Raw genomic sequence first — 21,794 nt, forward strand, 5'->3', positions numbered from 1 at the left:
TAGAGAATTACAGGGTGGATGTGTGACGAAAGGTTAGATATGTGACCATCTATAGAGAATTACAGGGTGGATATGTGACTAAAGGTTAGATATGTGAGCATCTATAGATAATTACAGGGTGGATATGTGACTAAAGGTTAGATATGTGACCATCTATAGAGAATTACAGGGTGGATATGTGACGAAAGGTTAGATATGTGACCATCTATAGAGAATTACAGGGTGGATATGTGCCGAAAGGTTAGATATGTGACCATCTATAGAGAATTACAGGGTGGATATGTGCCAAAAGGTTAGATATGTGACCATCTATAGAGAATTACAGGGTGGATATGTGACGAAAGGTTAGATATGTGACCATCTATAGAGAATTACAGAGTGGATATGTGCCAAAAGGTTAGATATGTGACCATCTATAGAGAATTACAGGGTGGATATGTGACTAAAGGTTAGATATGTGACCATCTATAGAGAATTACAGAGTGGATATGTGACGAAAGGTTAGATATGTGACCATCTATAGAGAATTACAGGGTGGATATGTGACTAAAGAATATGCAACGTTGTACTGTTTGTCATACTAATATTCGCCAGGCAACTAATAAAAAAAAGTCTGTTGACCGCCACACCTCAAAATGCACTTTGAATTTAAGCAGATCAAATATATTAAAACATCTCCATCTCTGCTACGCAACTTGTTTATTTTCGTGCACGCGTTTTGTAGTTCAAGCACCGTATTGTGCATTTATAGAATACAGTATGTGTACCGCATCTTTAATAAGTATATTTTATTTAACAGAATATGCTCCTTGGATGTTCAAATTATTATTTGGGAATGTTTTTTTTTTTACCATTTGGAAGTATTCCGAGCCTGTGCACACTTTAGTTCCTAAAACCTTCTGGCATATTCCAAAATTCATAGATAATTAAACACGTACTTAAACCGCATTGTTACGCAACCATAATCTACCGACCGAATCAGGGCCGGGCAATGGCCAATGCGGCCACCACAAAATATCGCATCAAAGATTCAGGGAGAGATCCAGTAGTGGAATGACAATCTCGTGCAAAAAAAATTCCGTGATAATAATGATTTTATTCACGAATACCTCAAACATGCGCATCTTCTTGAACATATACGTATGCTCAAGGGTACAACTTGTTTTGACAAGGGATATTATTAGTGAACTGTATCATTTTGGAAACGTTTTTTGAAGACTTCATGAGGAAGAGAAACAGCAAAGCCAACTAGCAGGTAGCCATAATGATACTACAAACACATTTATGGTGGAGTAGGCTTTTTATTTTGCTTTTGGGAAATCATTACAACACATTCATTTATATGTATATAACTATATCCTATACGAATAAAACCACTTTTCATTCATCTGTATTAATTTCATAAAGACACATTCTTACGGTTTTATAGACTGCAGAAATTATCACAAAGTCAAATGGTGAGGGCGAACAGATGACAGGCAGTAACCACCAAATCATTGGGAAGCCAGGCGGCCAAAAAGGTGCAGGCAACCAGATAAGACGAATTAAAAAATACCATATAACATCCCACAACAGTCACAAATGTGACAGCAGCCACCAAGTGTGTTAGGCCCAGCTACCATTGTAAACATACAGCAAGCAGTGATAACAACCTCTGGACACACACGGGAAACACTCTCCCTGACCGATGATTGTAAATCAGCGAGCAGCAAACAAGCAGTTGCCAACCTGCACAGTGCACAATCACTTTCTGGTGTCAGCATCTTTCAAAAAAATTGTGTGGCTACAAACGATCCTAGACCTAGATTCTCAATTTAAAAGCATATTCTTAAAAATCTTTGTGCCAAAAATGCACTTTCTAGCCCTCCTAAAACATCGTTAGAATGTATACCCATTACTCACTCACGTCCAGCTATGTACGATGTGATTAATTACATTCAGTACAAGAATCAAATACTAATTTGCCGAAACAGAGTCTTGAATGTGAAAAAAATAGACGATGACATTGGCAATTTCTATTATTTCTATAAAATTGTAATATGTCCATGATTTGTGCTTCTGGTGACATCATTCAGTGTTTGCTTCACTAAATTTCTCGATGGGCATAGTAATGAAAGTTTAATTCGACAAGGACCATAATGCAATGGGCGATCATGAATCTCTGTTTGAGTTATTCCTATAATGCATCACACAATCGACCTCAATTTTGGCAATGAAGAGCTATATTTATAAATGTGTCCCATTAGGCCAAATTTGATCATTTATTCACAAGTGAGTGAAAGTTTATCCTCCTCCAGCACACAATAAAATGATACCTTTTTTATTAACCTTCGATCGGAAACTTTAATGCAAAAAAAACAACGCACAGCGCATATAAAATCAGAGAAATGTGAGCTACATTTTCGCAAGGAGCAAGAAAACAGTGACATCATTAAGTATGCTAACTAATACATCCTCATCAACAAGAAGCACTGGCCCCTCAAGCATTTGTAGCTATGATATAACTAACATCGATTTATACTCGCAGAATGCAGCCATCTACCCACGTGCCTGGATTTTATTTTGTAGCAGCAGTCACCCTCGTGAGCTACATTGATGCTGTCTCAAAAGGCAGTGGCCACCTGCTTCCACTTGATAAGGCCTGCAGAATACAAAATGAACACCGTCAGACCACGCCACACATTTTCACGGATGTGCCTCTTGCACGCACGAGCGAGGAGCAACAGCAAGACAGGATTTGAACCAATTAGCATTTTACATTGACGTTCGGAACATCTCCGTGAAAAGGGCAGAGTGGACAAAAGACCGCCAGGGGATCACGTAGTCACAGACTGGCCATTCGCTTCATTGCAGGATGCAGGTCTCCCCACGTCTACAACGTTGCTTGAACATGCTTCACCACGCTGGACAATGCACGTTCGTGAATAAGGAGGTGGAGGGTGGCGGGAGGGGATATCACTCGCGCCCAGGTCTTACTTCCTCACTGAATATATTTTCTGGGTGAATTTTTACCCGGGCGTAGGCACACGACCCGTGGCCACAGCCATGGCAAGGGCTCCACTGGACGTGGTGTGCCGGGCGTAGGCATATTTTCTGGGTTGTCACTGACGGTAGCGATGGCCTGGACACAAAACCCGGAAACCATGAGGAAAGGGTGCACCTATTAACTAAATGGTGTAGCACACTGTGGCCAGCACCACACCCATTTGCATTTGTGTTCTTTGTGCTATCGTTGGCACACAGAACCAAGCATTCATTTTAAGCTGGGTCATTGTTCGGAGATACCAATTGTAACTGGTGCGGTACAAAGGCAGGAATTCACAATCGGAATCTTTATTCATCCCGGAGGAATCCGATGAGCTATGAAGCTCTTTTTCACAGATGTCCAGTAAAAATGTAACCTAGGTGACCAAGAACACAGCGCAGAGTGCAGCCACTGTACCACCGGTGTTCCGATGCACACACTTGCATCACAGGACGTGTTACTAAGATCATAAATATTAACATTATCCTCCCCCATGAGACGCAAACCGGCCAGGTGGCTCAGCTGTAGTAGGTGGCTGGCAATTGGAAGGTTGCGAATTCAAATTCTCTTTGACGTTTGACTCAGCCCATGTTGTGAAGAAATCAAGAGGAACAAACAACTGTCATAGGAAGGTGGAATATCCACCACTGGCTCAGGGCTGTAAACAGCAGATGAGCACCATCTCAAGGCTCATTTGAGCAGGAAATAACTTGGACTTATCGTTTTTGCACTTCAGAAACAAATGCTTCAATGGTCGAATTGGCTCTACTGTCCATGTTAACGACATCCATTTAGCCCAGATGACGGTACAGTATTCGTTGTGTTTAAGGTGACATGAAAACACTGAGCAGGTGGGCCACAAGCAGGCCACCGTCTCCCACACTTCTACGAAACATATCCGGATTTGAATTTAAGGCCTCAGCTGATGATGTGCTGCGAACTGCCGCACTCTCACTGATGCATGCACGCACGTTGAACTTCTTTCGCGCCGTACGTAGCCAACCGTGCTCGTCGGAGGTGCGGGGGAAGGACAACAAACTGCACACGCAAAACAATCCTAAAGAAATGAGTTTTCAATCTGGATTTAAAATGAATCTGATCTAATCAGTGCCACGGTACTTCTCTCCGGGCAGATCTGGAAGCTCGACGCCCAACTAAATAACGCAACGACAACCACCGACCCATCAACCAAGACTTCGCACCTCAGATTAGCGCGGTTGGCTATGTACGGTGCAAAAAGAAGTTAAACATACATCAACAAAGTACCTCGCTGCAATCTCAAGTTCCGATTCCCCCTCCTGGGATTTTAATTTCACCAACCGAGATCCAGAACGACGCAGGTGGCCAGAATAAACACCTCATTCGAGAGCCAGAAATCGCACCTCCTGGCTTTGACATTCCTCCCCGAAGACACTGACTGCAGTAACCACTAAACAACGTCGAATCATCAACAGGCCACTGTGCACATCTTCACGAATGAAAAGTCAAAGACAAGCCACAGTGCAAGTGTGGTCATGCAACCCAAGCTATCGACTGTGTAGTGAACCACTGCAGTCTGCGCTCCTTCAACAGAGGAGGAATAGCAAAACTATACAAAACTATATCTTGCATCGCTATCGTGGCTAGCAGACCTTGACATTGGCTTTTTAGCCATTGGCTTTTAGCTCCTAAACATACAGTGTTTCCATACACAAAAATATAATCATGGTTCAATTCATTATTTTCCACTATTGTCAAAACGGTAACATTTCTCACAAGGCTAACTTAAGTTTACACGCTGGCTTAACACCGTGGACGCTAACCACTAAAACGCAGCAGTTTCAATGTTTATCTTTACAATTGCACACTTGTAGCTGTGGCCAAAGATGTCATAACGTGCATGGTAATAACACAATTTCCTCCTCTGAAGTAAGTTTCCACTCTCCACAGGTACATCCTGCACTGTTGGTTGACACAACACAGAGCAATACGTTCAGAAGATAAACATTTTACGTTGTTTTAGCACATGTGGAGTCTGGGCATGAGTGATAAAAATGTACAAATCATTCTTACAAAACAAGCACTGACTTTAACGAGTTGAGGCAGCGGCGTGGTAGTGTGCAACACTGCAAGGTGTTGCTTCTTAACAAGGACACTGAAACAAAATGCTAAATGTTTCTCAAGAGACATCTGTGGTGAGATGCATCATCGTGGGTTCGTTTCCACGTTACTAATTTGACCTGCTACCTACAGTGCATGTGAGATCCTCAAAGGATTAATCACAATTCTAATTTGTTTTGAGGAACTCACAGCATGTCCGGTTCATCATGATGAACACACCATCCATTTTTTGTGAGAGAAAAAATGACCAGATGTGGTTAGCAGAGGCTATTTCTCTAACAGCATGACAACATTTTGTCAATATTAAATATCTCAAAAACAAACATATGCTGAGCCAGGTCCACGTTTAAACGTGTCACTACCTGATTTTTACTTTAGATCAGCCCCTCCCAAATTTCAGCTCATGGCCCCAACATATAAAAAGGTTGTCCCCTGACGATGCTAGTTGTATTTACTCAGATTGTAAATGTTGTGGATTTGCTCCCCAACACACCAATGTGCTGTACTAGTGTAGTGACATAGAATCGGTCACGTAGCAGCATAGTGCTGGCTGCTGGCAGGGAAGGGGATCTGCAGCAACAGCAGCCCTGACTTGACAGCAGGTCACGTGCTAGACCAGAGAGGGATCTTGGGGAAAGGTTACGGAAGAGGAACCCGCTGGTAGGTTCCAGAAGGGGGCGTGGCCGGGGGCGGAGCCAGGCCACGCTGACAGTATAAGAGGGGGCACAGGGAGGGCACCTCGGGGCTGTCGTGTGGAGTGGGGTCCGCGTCGCGCTGCTGCTGCTGGAGTCTTCTGCGTCTCGGCGTCGTCAGTCAGGCAGTCTGCCAGCTGCCTTGGCTGGTAACCCTAGTTACCAAGTGTTGACAGGCCGTGTTAGTAAACAGAGTGCCTCCTACTCTTAGTGTCTCTGAGTCAGTCACGACACTAGTAACGAATTGGCACGTTGTGTTTACATGATACACCGTACTAATTGGCTGTGTCGGGTGGTGGCAGGTTTAACGACATATTATATTTACGCGATCTAACCAAATATATTTCTCACTATTCAACAAAACAGTAAAGTTAGTGGAACATTACGAGCAGTTGGATGAGACTCTTAATCAGAGACACTCAACAATGTGAAAAATGGAAAGCATCTGTCATGGACATCAACCATTAGTTATACGGACTACTCAGCAAATACACCAATCGTTTGAGCAGCGGGAGAGCGGTTAGCACGCTGTGCTGTGAACCCGGCTACCTGAGTTCGATTCCCCGACCACGGCTAACATCGGCGTGCAAGTGACTGACCAGCATCTTGCGGTTTGGCCAGACAACCCCCATGGCCAACGACGTGATGGGAGCCCCTTTTCTCAATGAGTGGGTTGACAAAGGGACGGTTAACGAAAACCGAGAGTTCACTGAACAACACAAAACTCGACACATTCGTCACTAACACCGCCATTCAAGGAAACGTATATAATAGGCAACGATTTTGGGGCAATGGCCCTTCTTTATAGCGCATACATTAGTTGGGAAAGGTAGCGCTCCCTCTATCGGGGGGCCCTTCCACCGGCAGTGGCACGAGCAAGCAATGGCAAGGCTGCACCTTTGCCTTCACCACATTTTACGAACAGATAAATACCAGCTGGACTTTTGAAAACGCATCAGCAGACACACGAGTACCAAACAAAGCAAACGCACCTGGCGTGCTCCAGCCGGAGCAGGTGAGTGGTGTGTGTCAACGGGGTTCCCATTAATGCGTGAAGCCCTGGAGAAGGCAGCTGTGTGCGACTGACGGATGTGTGTGCGGGTGTGATTCAGGGTGTATTGTCATTCCGGCCTATGACAATACACAGGCAGCGGTAGGGTCGCGGTTAGCGCTACCAACCTGGCCAAAACCGGCGACGATTATCCGGACCGGTCCTGGGCCTCCTCTACGTCTACTCAGCCTCAAATGAGTACCTGGTGCGGTGTGTAAACATCGCCACTAGGGAGACAAAGACGGCCGGGCGTGGTGCTGGCCACCAACCGCCTCGTGTGCCGTGGCAGCCTTCATAGGTGCTCGCGAACAGCACTTGCCCCAACAGTCTGTTCAGGCTATAGGGGAGATTTTTGTATTGTCATTCCACATGCAATCCGGTTGGTCAAACACACTGAAGTGGATGTGTTCGCTTTCATTTAAGCTGTTTTATCAACATGGTCAAATGACATGCTCACAAAAGTGATGGCGTGCTAGCTGTCAGTATTTGTATTTGAAAGCGTAAACCCAACCATTTGATGATTTAACGTGTTTTCCCGGAATAATGATTTTTTTCGTGTAAAAAAGTCCACGATTCACAAACATGCATTCAAACATTATGGTATTTAAACTTTAAAGCTCGAAAAACATTCTTAGTATTTTGTATATATCAAGGATATCCCTTTATGCAGATACAGCATTGCTCACATCCTTCAAGGTGTAGATGTTTAATTTTAATATATCAGCGGCCACACTAATTATCATAAAATGCATTGCATTTTTATTAATATATTTGCAGCTCTGTTATGAATCGAAGAGGATTTCAAAAACGCGTTTGAAATACATGAAAGCTAATGGGGGGGGAAAAAAATAGGGATTTCACTCCGTGAAAATGTATTCCTATCCTCAGCACCTTCGCGCTCTTTGTTCTTAAGTCAGTGTTAGGCGAAGGTTCTGTTGATGTGTCAAGATTAAAAAAATGAAGCAGAACCCGCATGGCTAAAGATGCATGTGGCTAACGGCTCAAACAGCTGTGCAGTGTCAGCGGGAAAAAAAAACGAGTGCCAACTGATAAAACACTCGCAACGCATTCATTGTTAAATGCAGTGAATATACAGCTGGCCACTCTCTCTCTCTTTCTAGCGATGAAAATGCTTGAGGCCATGCACCCGAGGCACTTGAGGACCGAGCAAACACACTGACCACTTTCAGAGTTTTCAGATTCAGCAACAGGGTTTTTTTTTCCCTCCTCACATGTATCCTCAAACCGAACAGAAGTGTACACGCACATCGCTTTTAGATCCTTTGAAAAATGATCGGCAAAATCAATGAATGTGCTTATATTGAGCAGAGTAAGAGCTCACGGGGTGAACAGAAGAATGAAGACATTTTTTTAAAGAGGCCGCGAAAGTGGGGCTGAAGGTAAATCCGAGAAAAATATGAACAAAACATATCAGAGTGTTTAACACGTAGCAGGCTTTCGTGCCCAATATGATCCATGATATAGTTTTTTTGGCGCTAGATTGCGTAAATATATAAACCCGCCACCACCCGACACAGCCATTAGTAAGGTTTGTCACGTTAACAGAATGTGCCAATTCGTTACTAGTGTAGTGTCTTCAAAAATCACTCAGACTGACACGTTGTAACAAGTCACCTGCTTACACTTTATTGACATATTCTTGCACCAGTTGTAGGTACTCCTAAAACTATCTGTAAGTTAACTTAGATCTAACGTCTCCCCACTCGTATCTACGTTACACCGCACTTATCCTGCCCTCGGCAGCTCTGCTCTCAGCGACTCCGCACACAGCGTCCTTGAACACAGCGACTCTGCACACAGCATAGTCGCACACAGCGTCTCTGCACACAGCGTCTCTGCACACAGCGTCTCTGCACACAGCGTTCTCGCACAGCGTCCTCGTACACAGCGACTCCACACACAGCGTAGTCGCACACAGCGTCTCTGCACACAGCGTTCTCGCACACAGCGACTCCGCACACAGCGTAGTCGCAGTGTCTCTGCACACAGCATCTTCACACACAGCATCCTCGCACACAGCAACTGCGCGCACAGCATCTTTGCACACAGCGTCTCTGCACACAGCGTCTTCGCACCCAGCGACTTCGCACACAGCGTAGTTGCACACAGCGACTCCGCACACAGCGTCTTCGCACACAGCGACTCCGCACACAGCAGCTTCGCACACAGCAGCACAAAGCAGCTTCCTAGCTCCACCGCTGCCCTCACCTACGCTCGCTCAGACCCGCTCACTCGTCTGTCCCAGGCGGGGGAGGGGGGGATCAGCCATCACCCGCCCGGCAACGCGTGCGGGTTGAGGTCTGTTGACGGCTCGAGTGGCAGCAGCGAGATCTCTTCACTCTTGCCCTCAGCGACAACTCCCCTGCTCTGCTCACACACACGCCCTTATATGCTCCTGCCAATTAACCGAGAGCTCTCGTGTGTCTCTTTAAGCCCAGCCAGGCTGGCGCCTAGATGCCCATTAACCAACCCTTATCTCCCATCTCCCTGGCAACACCTCCGGCGTCAGCGTGCACAACCGGTCAACCCCGTTTGTACCTGCTGTGCCCCCTAACAACTGGCAAATTGTCCGTGTAAACCTAACGTTTGCACGCGTGCACCTGTTTATCCTCAGTTGCCCTCGGCTAACTGTGCGCACCGTGTATTTCACTCTTCTACACTATTGTAGTGACGTTAAATGGATCACTACGGCGCGTACTGCTAAGTGCTGTAGAACAAGGAAATATGGTTGCAGAGACTAGCACACCGTGCAGTACCATACAGTGGGTCACTAGGGGCGTGGTACCGGGTGCTAGCAGAGAGAGGCAAATGAGTCCTACCGACAGAGTAGGGAATTGCAGCCAATCCGCCAGTGCAGCGAGTAATTGCCACATAATTGGTCACCGGGGAGCGTCATGAGGGCTGCTGGCGGAAGGGGGCATATGAGTTACCCCAGCATTGGGTGAAGCACGTGATGGGCCGGAGTGAGGAATGTGGGGAAAAGGTGACCGAGGGGACATGGGAAGAGTAGCCAGGAATCATCTAGAGAGTTCCCGAAAGGGGGCATGGTTAAGGGCGGAGCCGGGCAGTTGGGAGGTGCAAGATAGTCTGGAACCTTCGGGAATGTTCCAGAGGGAGCCGCGACCGAGGGTGGAGCCAGACCACGCCGAGAGGGATAAAAGAGAAGCCCCGATCGAATATCGGGGCTGTCTGCAGGTGAAGTGGAACCCAAGTGCTATGTCTTCATCTCCATCTCCGACGTCGTGGGTCAGACAGCATGTTGGCTGTTCTGACCTGGTTATAGTTACCCCATGTGCGCAAGAGATAGGCGTGTTATAGTCCCGTGTGTAAAGAGTGTAAGAGTTAGGTGCATGGTAGTCCCGTGTGTAATGGTGTTATGAAGTGTAGAATAAACTTTGTTGGCTCCTAAATAGTGTCTCCGAAGTGACTCACTACACTAGTACAGCAACACCAGTGTGTTGGAGAGCAAATCCACAACATTTACAATCGTAGCTATATTATGGATATCAGAGTGTGTATGCCGAGAGAAATTATCGAAGGAACATCAGGATTAAAATTATGACATAGATCGAAAGAGAGCAGGTTGGAGAGCTAAAACAAATTACTTATGAATATAAGCAAATGTTCCAATGTGCCTGAATAAAGTTTTAATGAGCGTATATATTTCCTGCCATGACGCATGGATCAGAGACATGGATATTAACACAAAAAAATGTGACAGACGGACAGAGGGACATGTGGATCAGAGAACATGAGTGTCAGAGAGATCGTATTGTAGATACTGTAAGTAGAACTTCCTTCACAACGGATGTAGCCAACCTTGCTAATCGGAGGTGCGGGGTAAGGACAACGAACTAAACACAAAAATAAATTAAGTTTTCATACTAGATTTAAAAGTGCAGATTTTAAAAGTATTGACTCTTAAGTGGGCTTCGACAGGAGACAAGAAGGAACAATGGCCGGTGGGCAGCCAGGAGGGGTTACACGGCAAACCTCGCGTATCACCGCGGAGAAGGAGTCGTGAAATCAGATCATAAGGATTGTTGTGTCGCAGGACCACGAGAGACTTGCACATGCTTTGGAGAGCTTTCATCCAGCTGTTCATTGATTATGGCTGAAAATATTGATGGTGGTGGCGATTGCAATCAGCTCACGGACACGCAGAACCTCTTCTGAACGGGCGAATATATAAATGACTGGTTATTGTATTATTATACATTAGCATTATATCACATCCGCGCTCCTGAAGATCAGAGATGAAACGGGTTTTGAGTTCCAATTTATAGCACACTTTAGTCCCACAGCACTATACTGAACGGATATGGTTGTGGAATAATCAGAATCTTATCAAATATTTCATAGAAAAAAACATCTAAATAAGCATTTGAAAACGTGAAAGCAATATCATGAATAGAGTATTACTTTTTTACGTATTAAAAAAAAGCTTAATTATAAAACTATTATAGATTAACATGATATATAGCATTTACTCTTGTTGTAGTTTTCGTGCTTGTTTTATCACATAACAAAAATGAACTACAACACGTGACCTCAAAGTTGACATTAAAGTGTTTAAACTGCACTGGTTATGCAATTTGAAGGTAAAACATTAACTACGGCACTAACCAATAATGAGACCACACGGAAGATGAAGCAATTTGACCACGTGACACAGACGGAAACTGTGTTTTAGAGAAAATATAAACCGTTACACTTACCATGTTATCACAACCTAAACATGGATTATTATTTTTTTACACGCTTTCATTTAACTCACTCTGTCTGTTGTTGTATCCTCAAATCTTGTAACTCAATTTTAACCCACTTCCCAATGCGGTATCGACTGCAAACTTGGTATATTTATGTCATACTGATGACAATACTATATTCTATCATAAAAAATATATATATATTTTTAACATTATTTTTTACATGTTATGTTTCGGCTTGGGTCTAATTGTCCACGCTCAACTCACGTTGGCTGTAAATCACCACGGTCCCCTTACGTTGTGACAAGCTTCGGGGCCACTTCCTGGAGTCGTGGAGTTCTGCCATTACTACTAGTACATTTGATAAAAGCGTGTTTTTTTTTTTAAAAGTTGTTTTAAATATTACTTATTAAGGTAATAAAATCCACCGTACGTAGCCAACCGTGCTAATCGGCGGAAGGACAACAAACCAAACACAAAAAAGCTGTTCTAAAAACAATAATTTCATAAGCTCAACAAGGCACATGAAAAGTTAATCAACATTGTGTTTGCCTTCAGGTGCGTCCTTAATACGAGTGGATTCACTTGCCCCTCGGGGTGAGAGAAGACAATTGACAATCTCTCACGGGAATGTGTGGAGCGGCTGGGATATTGCTGTCAGCGCGACATCCGGACTCTTGGCTTTTCTCGCCTAGTGGCCTAATCCCCCGGCATTAAACTAGGATGTGACCTATCGCCAGATAGCGGTCGTGTACCAATAAACTCTTTGTATGACGCACACGAGATAAAATATTGTCTGTTATAAATTGTGCAGCCAGCCTTTTGCATCACTGTCTAATTGTATGCCATGAAATTCTGCTGATAAGCTTATCTCTCATTTGCAATGTGTTGGCTTTCCAGAGAAATGGTTCTTTACTGCTCAGGATTGCATGAACGTATGGAGTAAAATTGGGATTTATTTTGTGTACAAACGTGTAAGTAGTTGCCCACACGTGGCTTAATAAAGGCCGCTATGGTGGTTACATGTGTAGTGGTAGACTTCACTCGGACAACTTTGTTATTTTCTCCGACACCACTTTATTTACAACTCTCCGCATTCCGTCGATGACTCCACAGTTCCTCCGATTGCCAAGGCTCGCTCGCCGTGCTCTGCCCGTCTCGCTCGCTCGCTCCGCTTCCTCCCCTGTCCTTCTCTGTCTCCCTCCGTCGCTCGCTGTCTCTGTCCCTCTCTCCGTCTCTCGCTGTCGCTGTCTCTGTCTCTCTCTCTCTCCGTCACTCGCTGTCTCTCTCCGTCTGTCGCTGTCTCTCTCTCTCCGTCGCTCGCTGTCTCTGTCTCTCTCCGTCTCTCGCTGTTGTCTCTGTCTCTCTCTCCGTCACTCGCTGTCTCTGTCTGTCTCTCTCTCCGTCACTCTCTGTCTCCGTCTCTCTCCGTCTCTCACTGTCTCCGTCTCTCTGTCTCTACGTCTCACTCTGGTTATCTCTCCCTGTCTCTCTCTGTCTCACTCGCCGTCTCTGTCTCACTCGCCGTCCTTGTCTCGCTCTGTCTTGCTCCGTCTATCTCTCCCTGTCTCTCTCTGTGTCTCCGCTTCCCTCTGTACTCTCTCTCTGTATCTCTGTCGCTCTCTACTCGTCTCTGCTCGTCTCTCTCCACTGCTAGCTGCTCCGTCTCCTCTACTCCTCGTTCTCTCCCACCTGCGTCGTTCCAGCCCTAATCACAACTCCCCTCTGTCTTCCCGTGTCTCCCTTATATCCCCGGTCTCGTTACTCACCGATGAATTAGCCACGTGCCGACGACGCCCCGCGTCCTCCTGCACCTGTTGCCTTCCTCCTCTTTTCCAAGACATTCCGGCGCCACCTTGCCCTTGACAGCCACCCCAGTCAATCACAGCCGTCCATCGCTCCCCAGCTTAATTGGCCCGTCATTACCTCACCGGTCCTCGCCGCCGCACGTGGCCGGCCCGACATGACCCCCACTGCCCATCACTCGCGCGTCTTTATCAATTTCCCCCTGTTATGCGCGTGTTTACTCCGCTACACATGTGTTTGATTATTTACTTCGGAGATATCACCTGAAATTTTACAATCTCATTTTGGCGTTATCTTATTTTTTGGGCAGATTCTGATATGTAAAAAAATATGTAATTACTCGGCCTACATAGGCAGGAGGGGGAAAAAAAACCCCTTTCACATTACTTTGGACAAACGGTTTTCGTGAGAGAAAAAAAACATGTGGCTCAGATAACGCATTAGGTACGTTTACAAATGCACCGTCTGTGAGCTACAAGTGTACATCATACATACTGCAGTGAGCAATGAGAGTGTAGAAACGCAACGCTCTTGATTGGAAGACCGCCAGATAAATACATCCAATGTTATTTTCTGTACACTCTGTTCTTCCCTCGCGTGCTGTTTCACAGATGGCCTTTCCAGAGGGAGTAATCTCAGACAATGTTTACCGTTGATGCAATTCTTTGAAACCTTGCACATCACGAGTTGCTGAAATGATAAATTTAGCAGTGTGTGCCTACCGAGCTTCAAATTTGAACACAAACTCTCGATTTGTTGTGGCAGCCGCGGCTGTAAATAAATGTCGGAATGCATAAGCTTATATTTTTTACCAAGATAACAAAAATAATCCGTTTCAAATGAATAAACTAAAGAACGGCGAATCGTGCATATGCAAACGTTATGTTGTTCCTCTTGTAAATTTGCTACAAACGCAATTGAAGGATTTATGTATTTCACTGCATATATATGTTTATCGCCTCCATCTGCAGTCCGTGTGCTTTGAGTGTTAGAGAACAACATTTAATGACCTGCGTGATGTCCTGGGCATGCATTAAGGACTCGATGTTCCATCTATTCACAACTCTGATTGCGTATGTGAGGCGCATGTTAAAGCGGCACTGCGCAAACGCGTCACTCGGAATATAACAGTGTCATTCTGAGAAAGCCTCATGCGGCACCTCCGATTAGCACGGTTGGCTACGTACGGTGCGAAAGACGTTCAGCATGCATACCTACAGCGGTGTTTTAAAAATATGCTCTGACTAATAGGCAGCACCCCATGATTTAACAATACGCTGAGTTTAAAACCTTAAGAATGTACCATTATCGTTGTTATTGCGCGTGTTTACCCAGGAAAGCCTCGTTGAGTGTCGTGACTCATTCTCAGAAGGATTCTGCCATGTTTACCGCACCCAGGGGGTGATAATTGCTCTCTGTGTATTCCAATTACGTAATGTAAGGGCGATATATTCCAATTACGTAATTTAAGGGTAATATTTCGTACAGTATTTGGACTACGATGCCAGCTCGCGGTGCATTACTCTTGCGAATGACGTCACAGCTTCGCTAGCATTCCACTGCAAAGCAGCAGGCGCATATTTTGTTTTGTGGCTAATACAACCGCATGCAGCATTAACCAGGGTGTTCGCCGGATTTTGACCGTGAATCTCCTCTGTAACGAGGAGCGAACGAGCTACCGCTAGCCCCCGTCACTGCCCCGTAATGGCAATGACATTATTTTATATTTAAGGTACACGATGTATATGTGTGTTTTATATATATGTATTTCACCGTGTTATCAGTTAAGTTTGTACAACGTGTTTACGCTAAGTGCTCCCTAATCAGCTTCACGTGACATGACGCAGCGGCACTTGAAATACACACAAAAAAGAACAAATATTGCATACAATGTTCACTTCTTGGCAAATCTCAGTTGCTCCTTGCAAATGTTTCAAATTGCAGTCATCAATCTTATTCAATACCTTGAGCTTTATAGCCCAAAACCTACACGTACACAATTTATTTTACATAGCCATTAGCATTTATTTCCATCGCCCCTGCAGCAGCCATCCAGAGGGTGCTGCTATTTGCTCCAAAGTAAAAAAAAAGATATGCAGCTCTTGAATAGGACTGCGACCCTGCACCTTGATGATTCATCGAATTGCTGGGGATGGGGTGCCCGGGAGGTGAGTCATTCCGCACCGCGTATCCAATGTCACTTCTGGATATTAAGTTGAGGACACAATGGTACTGGGTGTTAGGCAATACGTCGGCTATAAGCGGAGCTGTATACAGCACACTGTGTTCACTTGGAACGTTTTTGCTGTGCTATATGCGAAATAACAAGAGCCACAACGAAAAGCTGTCAGCGCGTTTGATTGAACGTCGCGAGGATTCGGACGCGTCCAAGTGCATGCCCCGCGTGGAGATGAAAAGAATGAACTCAGCTCGCGTGTGCAAAGGTGCCTGGCAGGTGAATACATGGTAGAAGCGTGAGAGCTGGCTGGGGCGGGGGGGGTTGGGGAAGATTTCATCCAGCAGCGGAATGCCCACAGCTGATGATGATCGTAATGGTAATTACTAAAAAGTGAAAACTCAAACAAGGAGGAGGCAAAATGCCTTACACTCCACTGACCTTCCTAACTGCAGGCTCCTTTTTTTGGAATGACCCCAATGACCTTCCTAACTGCAGGCCCATTTTTTTGGGAATGGCGTGCTGCTGTGACATCAGAGACGCGTTTGTGTCGTGCACACGCCTGTCGCGTTTCCGTGACTTGTAAGTTACTCTCGTGAGCCGGGTTACCTCGTGCTTGTTGTGTGTGTGTGTGTTCACTGCTTGTATTTCACTGATGTCAGTTCAGCTGCGTTGCTGGAATGATAATGGCCAGAGGCCGCCCGCCTTTTGAACTACACGTCGCTATCGTGTTTTTTTTTAATACTGATAAAGCAATTCACGGCACACAGGAAAACGGCGCACGTCATTCAGGTTTGTCACTTAATTTGAACTTAGAGTGAACATTCTGCGCGTAATTAATACAATGGATGGCAGCGCATTGGATTCACATTTCTGTGTGTATATGGAATAATCCGTAGGATAAGTTATTCACAGTGAGCACGACAGGTGATATTTGAGAACGATAACCCAATATCCAAGTAATACAAAATGAAAAAAAAAACATCCTCGTAGTCTGTACAAATACAAATATGAAACATTACAGCCCTATCACAATCCACAACTGGATGAAGGCATCCCCAGGCAATGTAGGTAATTGTAGTTATCTGACCATACATTACTGCACTGGTCAATGCGGACTGGTGAAGTGGGACAGGCGAGTCGTACGGTACCAGTTCAGATATCAGTGGCCATTGATGTTAGCGGCAGTCAGGGAATCCAACTCATGTGGCTAGGTTCATCAAGCAGTGCACTATCAAGTCCGCCAATGCTCACAGCAAAAGAGTGTATAAAACTGCTTTTCGGATATGACAAAGATATATTTACAATGAAAAGGATATTTCTACATTTGAAGTTTTCGTGATTGCAAGGATCCATAATCTTTGGTTCCTTTCGGTAAAGTCACGTGGGTTGTTTCTAACTGTCGTGTCCCACCTGATGACGGGCGCTTGTGTTGTGCCCGAAACGTCGTGATTTAATTTAGGTGTTTTCATTTTTGTTTCATTTTATTTTTACCTCCGTGACTTTACCAAAAGCACCAAAGAATATGAAAAGGATATTTTCCTACGAAAGATATCCATTACTGTAGCTATTTTTGGCTGTCCACATCCTAGCTGAAGGATTTCCACAGGTATTCTGAAGATGCATGACTCATGCACTGGTGAATCACCCGCGCTGTGTTGTCAATGCTGCACACCGAAAATCCATTAATGACACTTTCGACTTTACGTTTCCATTTCAATGTTCGACATACCCTGATCCTTAAAAAAAATACGCCTGGGCTACTTGATGAAAGTGGAATTAGCTGTGCCGGTGTAGCATGCTGCTATTCAACTCCCGGACTAAAGTAATTTGCTATGAAGGTAAACATCTCTACACATCGAGGCCTTGTGTAAAGCGCTTAGATAAATATGCTTCATGAATCGGAACACGTACACCAACTGCATTGACGACTACAGATTTCCTTGCTTGTTGCTGTTCTCTTTAACCCTTTCTAAATTGCACATTTTACCGCAAACATTATTTGTGTAAGAAAAGTCTGAGCTGAAGGCAGCAAGGATAATACGCATTTAAGTGGTAATATGATTTATGGGACATTAAGATGATTCCATTGTTACTGGGTAGAGGCAAGCAGCAAGCTATGAAAAAAACTAAGCAAGCGTTATATATGTACTGTAATAAAAAAACTATTAACATTTCAAAATATCACATAAAACAGACAGAATGGGACAAAATGCATAACCCAGTATGCATAAATATACACACGAAGCGTAGACTTCTGGAGACAGGCAGATTGTCTTGTTGTTGTCGCAATCACTGTAACTAATTTCATCAACAACACCACGACAAAAACGAGGTCATGAATGAACCGGCGACAGCAAGTAAAGCGCGCTCTTGAAGGAGGTGGTGCGATGTTTGGGTCTCGAACGAGCCGTTGACCCTGGACGTCCCGATCCTCAATGCTCCTCTGCGCCGCCAGCGTTCTCCAAGGGGGCCTGGCCGAGTTTCTAGGGGGCCTGGCCGAGTTTCTAGGACGGTGAAAATGGCGCCATCTCGGAGTCGGGGGATCGGGACCCCGAGTCAGCGGCGAGGTGCATTGTTGTTGAGGTGCATTGTTGTTGAGGTGCATTGTTGTTGAGGTGCATTGTTGTTGAGGTGCATTGTTGTTGAGGTGCATTGTTGTTGAGGTGCATTGTTGTTGAGGTGCATTGTTGTTGAGGTGCATTGTTGTTGAGGTGCATTGTTGTTGAGGTGCATTGTTGTTGAGGTGCATTGTTGTTGAGGTGCATTGTTGTTGAGGTACATTGTTGTTGAGGTGCATTGTTGTTGAGGTGCATTGTTGTTGAGGTGCATTGTTGTTGAGGTGCATTGTTGTTGAGGTGCATTGTTGTTGAGGTGCATTGTTGTTGAAGTGCATTGTTGAGGTGCATTGTTGTTGAGGTTCATTGTTGAGGTGCGTTGTGGAGGTGCATTGTTGAGGTGCATTGTTGAGGTGCGTTGTTGTTGAGGTGCATTGGTGAGGTGCATTGTTGTTGAGGTGCATTGTTGAGGTGCGTTGTGGAGGTGCATTGTTGTTGAGGTGCATTATTGTTGAGGTACATTGTTGAGGTGCGCTGTTGAGGTGCGTTGTTGAGGTGCATTGTTGAGGTGCATTGTTGAGGTGCGTTGTGGAGGTGCATTGTTGAGGTGCATTGTTGTTGAGGTGCATTGTTGAGGTGCATTGTGGTTGAGGTGCATTGTTGTTGAGGTGCATTGTTGAGGTGCATTGTTGAGGTGCATTGTTGTTGAGGTGCATTGTTGTTGAGGTGCATTGTGGTTGAGGTGCATTGTTGTTGAGGGGCATTGTTGTTGAGGTGCATTGTTGAGGTGCATTGTTGTTGAGGTGCATTGTTGAGGTGCATTGTGGTTGAGGTGCATTGTTGTTGAGGTGCATTGTTGTTGAGGTGCATTGTTGAGGTGCATTGTTGAGGTGCATTGTTGTTGAGGTGCATTGTTGTTGAGGTGCATTGTTGTTGAGGTGCATTGTTGAGGTGCGTTGTTGAGGTGCATTGTTGAGGTGCATTGTTGAGGTGCGTTGTGGAGGTGCATTGTTGAGGTGCATTGTTGTTGAGGTGCATTGTTGAGTTGCATTGTGGTTGAGGTGCATTGTTGTTGAGGTGCATTGTTGTTGAGGTGCATTGTTTTTGAGGTGCATTGTTGAGGTGCATTGTTGAGGTGCATTGTTGTTGAGGTGCATTGTTGTTGAGGTGCATTGTGGTTGAGGTGCATTGTTGAGGCGCATTGTTGTTTGAGGTGCATTGTTGTTGAGGTGCATTGTTGAGGTGCATTGTTGTTGAGGTGCATTGTTGTTGAGGTGCATTGTTGAGGTGCGTTGTTGAGGTGCATTGTTGAGGTGCATTGTTGAGGTGCGTTGTTGAGGTGCATTGTTGAGGTGCATTGTTGTTGAGGTGCATTGTTGAGGTGCATTGTGGTTGAGGTGCATTGTTGTTGAGGTGCATTGTTATTGAGGTGCATTGTTGTCGAGGTGCATTGTTGAGGTGCATTGTTGTTGAGGTGCATTGTTGTTGAGGTGCATTGTGGTTGAGGTGCATTGTTGAGGCCCATTGTTGTTGAGGTGCATTGTTGTTGAGGTGCATTGTTGAGGTGCATTGTTGTTGAGGTGCATTGTTGTTGAGGTGCATTGTTGAGGTGCATTGTTTTAATTTAAAGCTTTCGTGACTGCAGTAATTCATATTCTTAGCTCTTTCGGTAAAGTCACGTTGAAGGGAAACAATAAAATAATAAAATATATATAAAACAATAAAAATTCTCACGACGTTTCGACCATAACACAAACGGTTTGTGTTATGGTCGAAACGTCGTGAGAATTTTTATTGTGTTATATATATTTTATTCTTTTTTTTGTTCCCTTCAACGTGACTTTACCGAAAGAGCTCAGAATATAGGTGCATTGTTGTTGAGGTGCATTGTTGAGGTGCATTGTTGAGGTTCTGGTTGACGTTGCGTCTCACCCACCTTAGACGACTCTGGGAAAAGTCAGATGAGACTCGTTACCTGCACGGTGACATGTGCGAGCCAACTTTAGAATGTGAGGTTGGGTGGGTGGGGGCTCAGGGTGCGACATTGGCGATATGTTCACTCCCTCGCCTGGTATACACGAAATCGTGGGGTTCGATACCGACCCTGACGCCTGTATATTTGAAGTTTGCATGTTCTCCTCGCGGTCGCGTGAATTTGTCTCCGAGTCTTCCTGTTTTCTCCTCCACATTGAGAATCAACGTCGCACGTTTAGAGTATTTGGCTGTTATACATTTCCACGTGATACGCTACTTCGTTGAGCTGTCATTTGTGGCCAAGTTGCCTCTGAAAAATAACTATATAGCTCAGTGGGCCTTACCTGGTACAATACAAATAGTAATTCATAATATATGGCTCTCATGATTGATTGACGCTGTCCTCCAGGTTTTGCTGGTGCACAGGGTGGACAGGGTCGTGCATAATTCACAATGCAGGGTTTTTTTTTCATACCAAAATCACACCGGCGTGAAGTATAAATGCGTGAAAAGTATCTGAAATGCACTCACATAGTGTTAAGACACATGTGGTATTGTACATTATACAAAAGGTCAGAGTTGACAATGATTCCTGGAAGAATGCGAGCACACCTACACACGCCTTTAGTGCGGCCCCTGATAATACACAACACGTGACCACACCCCCATCGTGCTGCTGTCAAACCCCAATGGTTTCAAAATGTGTGGCGGCCCTCACATCGATGTCTCATCGGCGAAAGTGTCCCCCCCCCCTCCCCCCCCCCTATGAAAATTAATGAAGAACACTAATTTCATTCGTTGGTTTGGGGCCATACACACGAAAAGGATAACAGCCATCATGAAGCCACTAAGTTGTAGGGCCATCGCCATGGTGCTATGGCAGGCAAGGTGCACTTCTGATGCAACGTTGAATGAAGGTTACGTGCAAACTCATGAGCCCGTCGAAGACAAAGATCCCCCGTATAACCACACAGACTGTTGGGGCAAGTGCTTTTAGCGAGCCCCTATTAAGGCCGGAATGGTGGACGAGGGAGTGGTCTGGCCATCATCACGCCCGGCTGCCTTTGTCTCCCCAGTGCTGATGTTTTACACACTGCACCAGGAACTCATTTAAGGCTGAGTCAATCTAGCGGAAGGTCAGGACCAGTTCTGATATATTCGCCACTGATAACAGCCACTGCAACTTTGTCTTTAGAGCAACGCATACATACGCACATACACCCGCATGCCCACCCACGTCTGTGTACCGATAAAGCAATGAGTTCAATATCTGTTGCCCACTCACATAGCTTGGAGTCTCGGAGAGAATGATGAACACTGGCACATGGCCTGACTTGGCATGCTAAATCGAGCAGGCTGGGTCTGTGTGTCCTGGGATTTTATTGCAAAACACTTGGGTGACTCACACCAGCCAGAAGCCAACGTGAGTTGTATATCAATTTGCAGTTAGGTGCATTTTTTTGGTACTGGTTATAAATGCACATGGGTGAAAACCAATAAGCTGCACAACCTAATAATGTCCCATTGACGTCACGCGTAATGCTTTCTGAAGCTACATGTATACGTGTAAGGCTTTTACAGAAGGATACCTCTTCCTAAGAATTACGGTTTGTTTATAGTCTATGGTTGCATTGGGTATTAACCACGATCAGATATCAAAGCAATCAACGAGATAGAATAGT

General features: G+C 45.0%; 1 long non-coding RNA gene across 1 annotated transcript; it reads right to left on the reverse strand.

The window, feature by feature from the left end:
- Positions 1 to 1,076: 1,076 nt before the first annotated feature.
- On the reverse strand, positions 1,077 to 14,682 carry LOC142924325 (uncharacterized). The gene is made up of 3 exons (XR_012941522.1): positions 13,368 to 14,682; positions 5,864 to 5,972; positions 1,077 to 2,641 (listed from the first exon to the last, which is right to left on the reverse strand). It is a non-coding gene; the product is annotated as an uncharacterized LOC142924325 (long non-coding RNA).
- Between the last annotated feature and the right edge of the window lie 7,112 nt (positions 14,683 to 21,794).

The sequence above is a fragment of the Petromyzon marinus genome, chromosome 12 (genome assembly GCF_048934315.1).
Source record: "Petromyzon marinus isolate PM22_M1 ecotype Great Lakes invasive population chromosome 12, UKy_Petmar_22M1.pri1.0, whole genome shotgun sequence".
In the NCBI taxonomy this organism is placed as follows: Eukaryota; Metazoa; Chordata; class Hyperoartia; order Petromyzontiformes; family Petromyzontidae; genus Petromyzon; species Petromyzon marinus.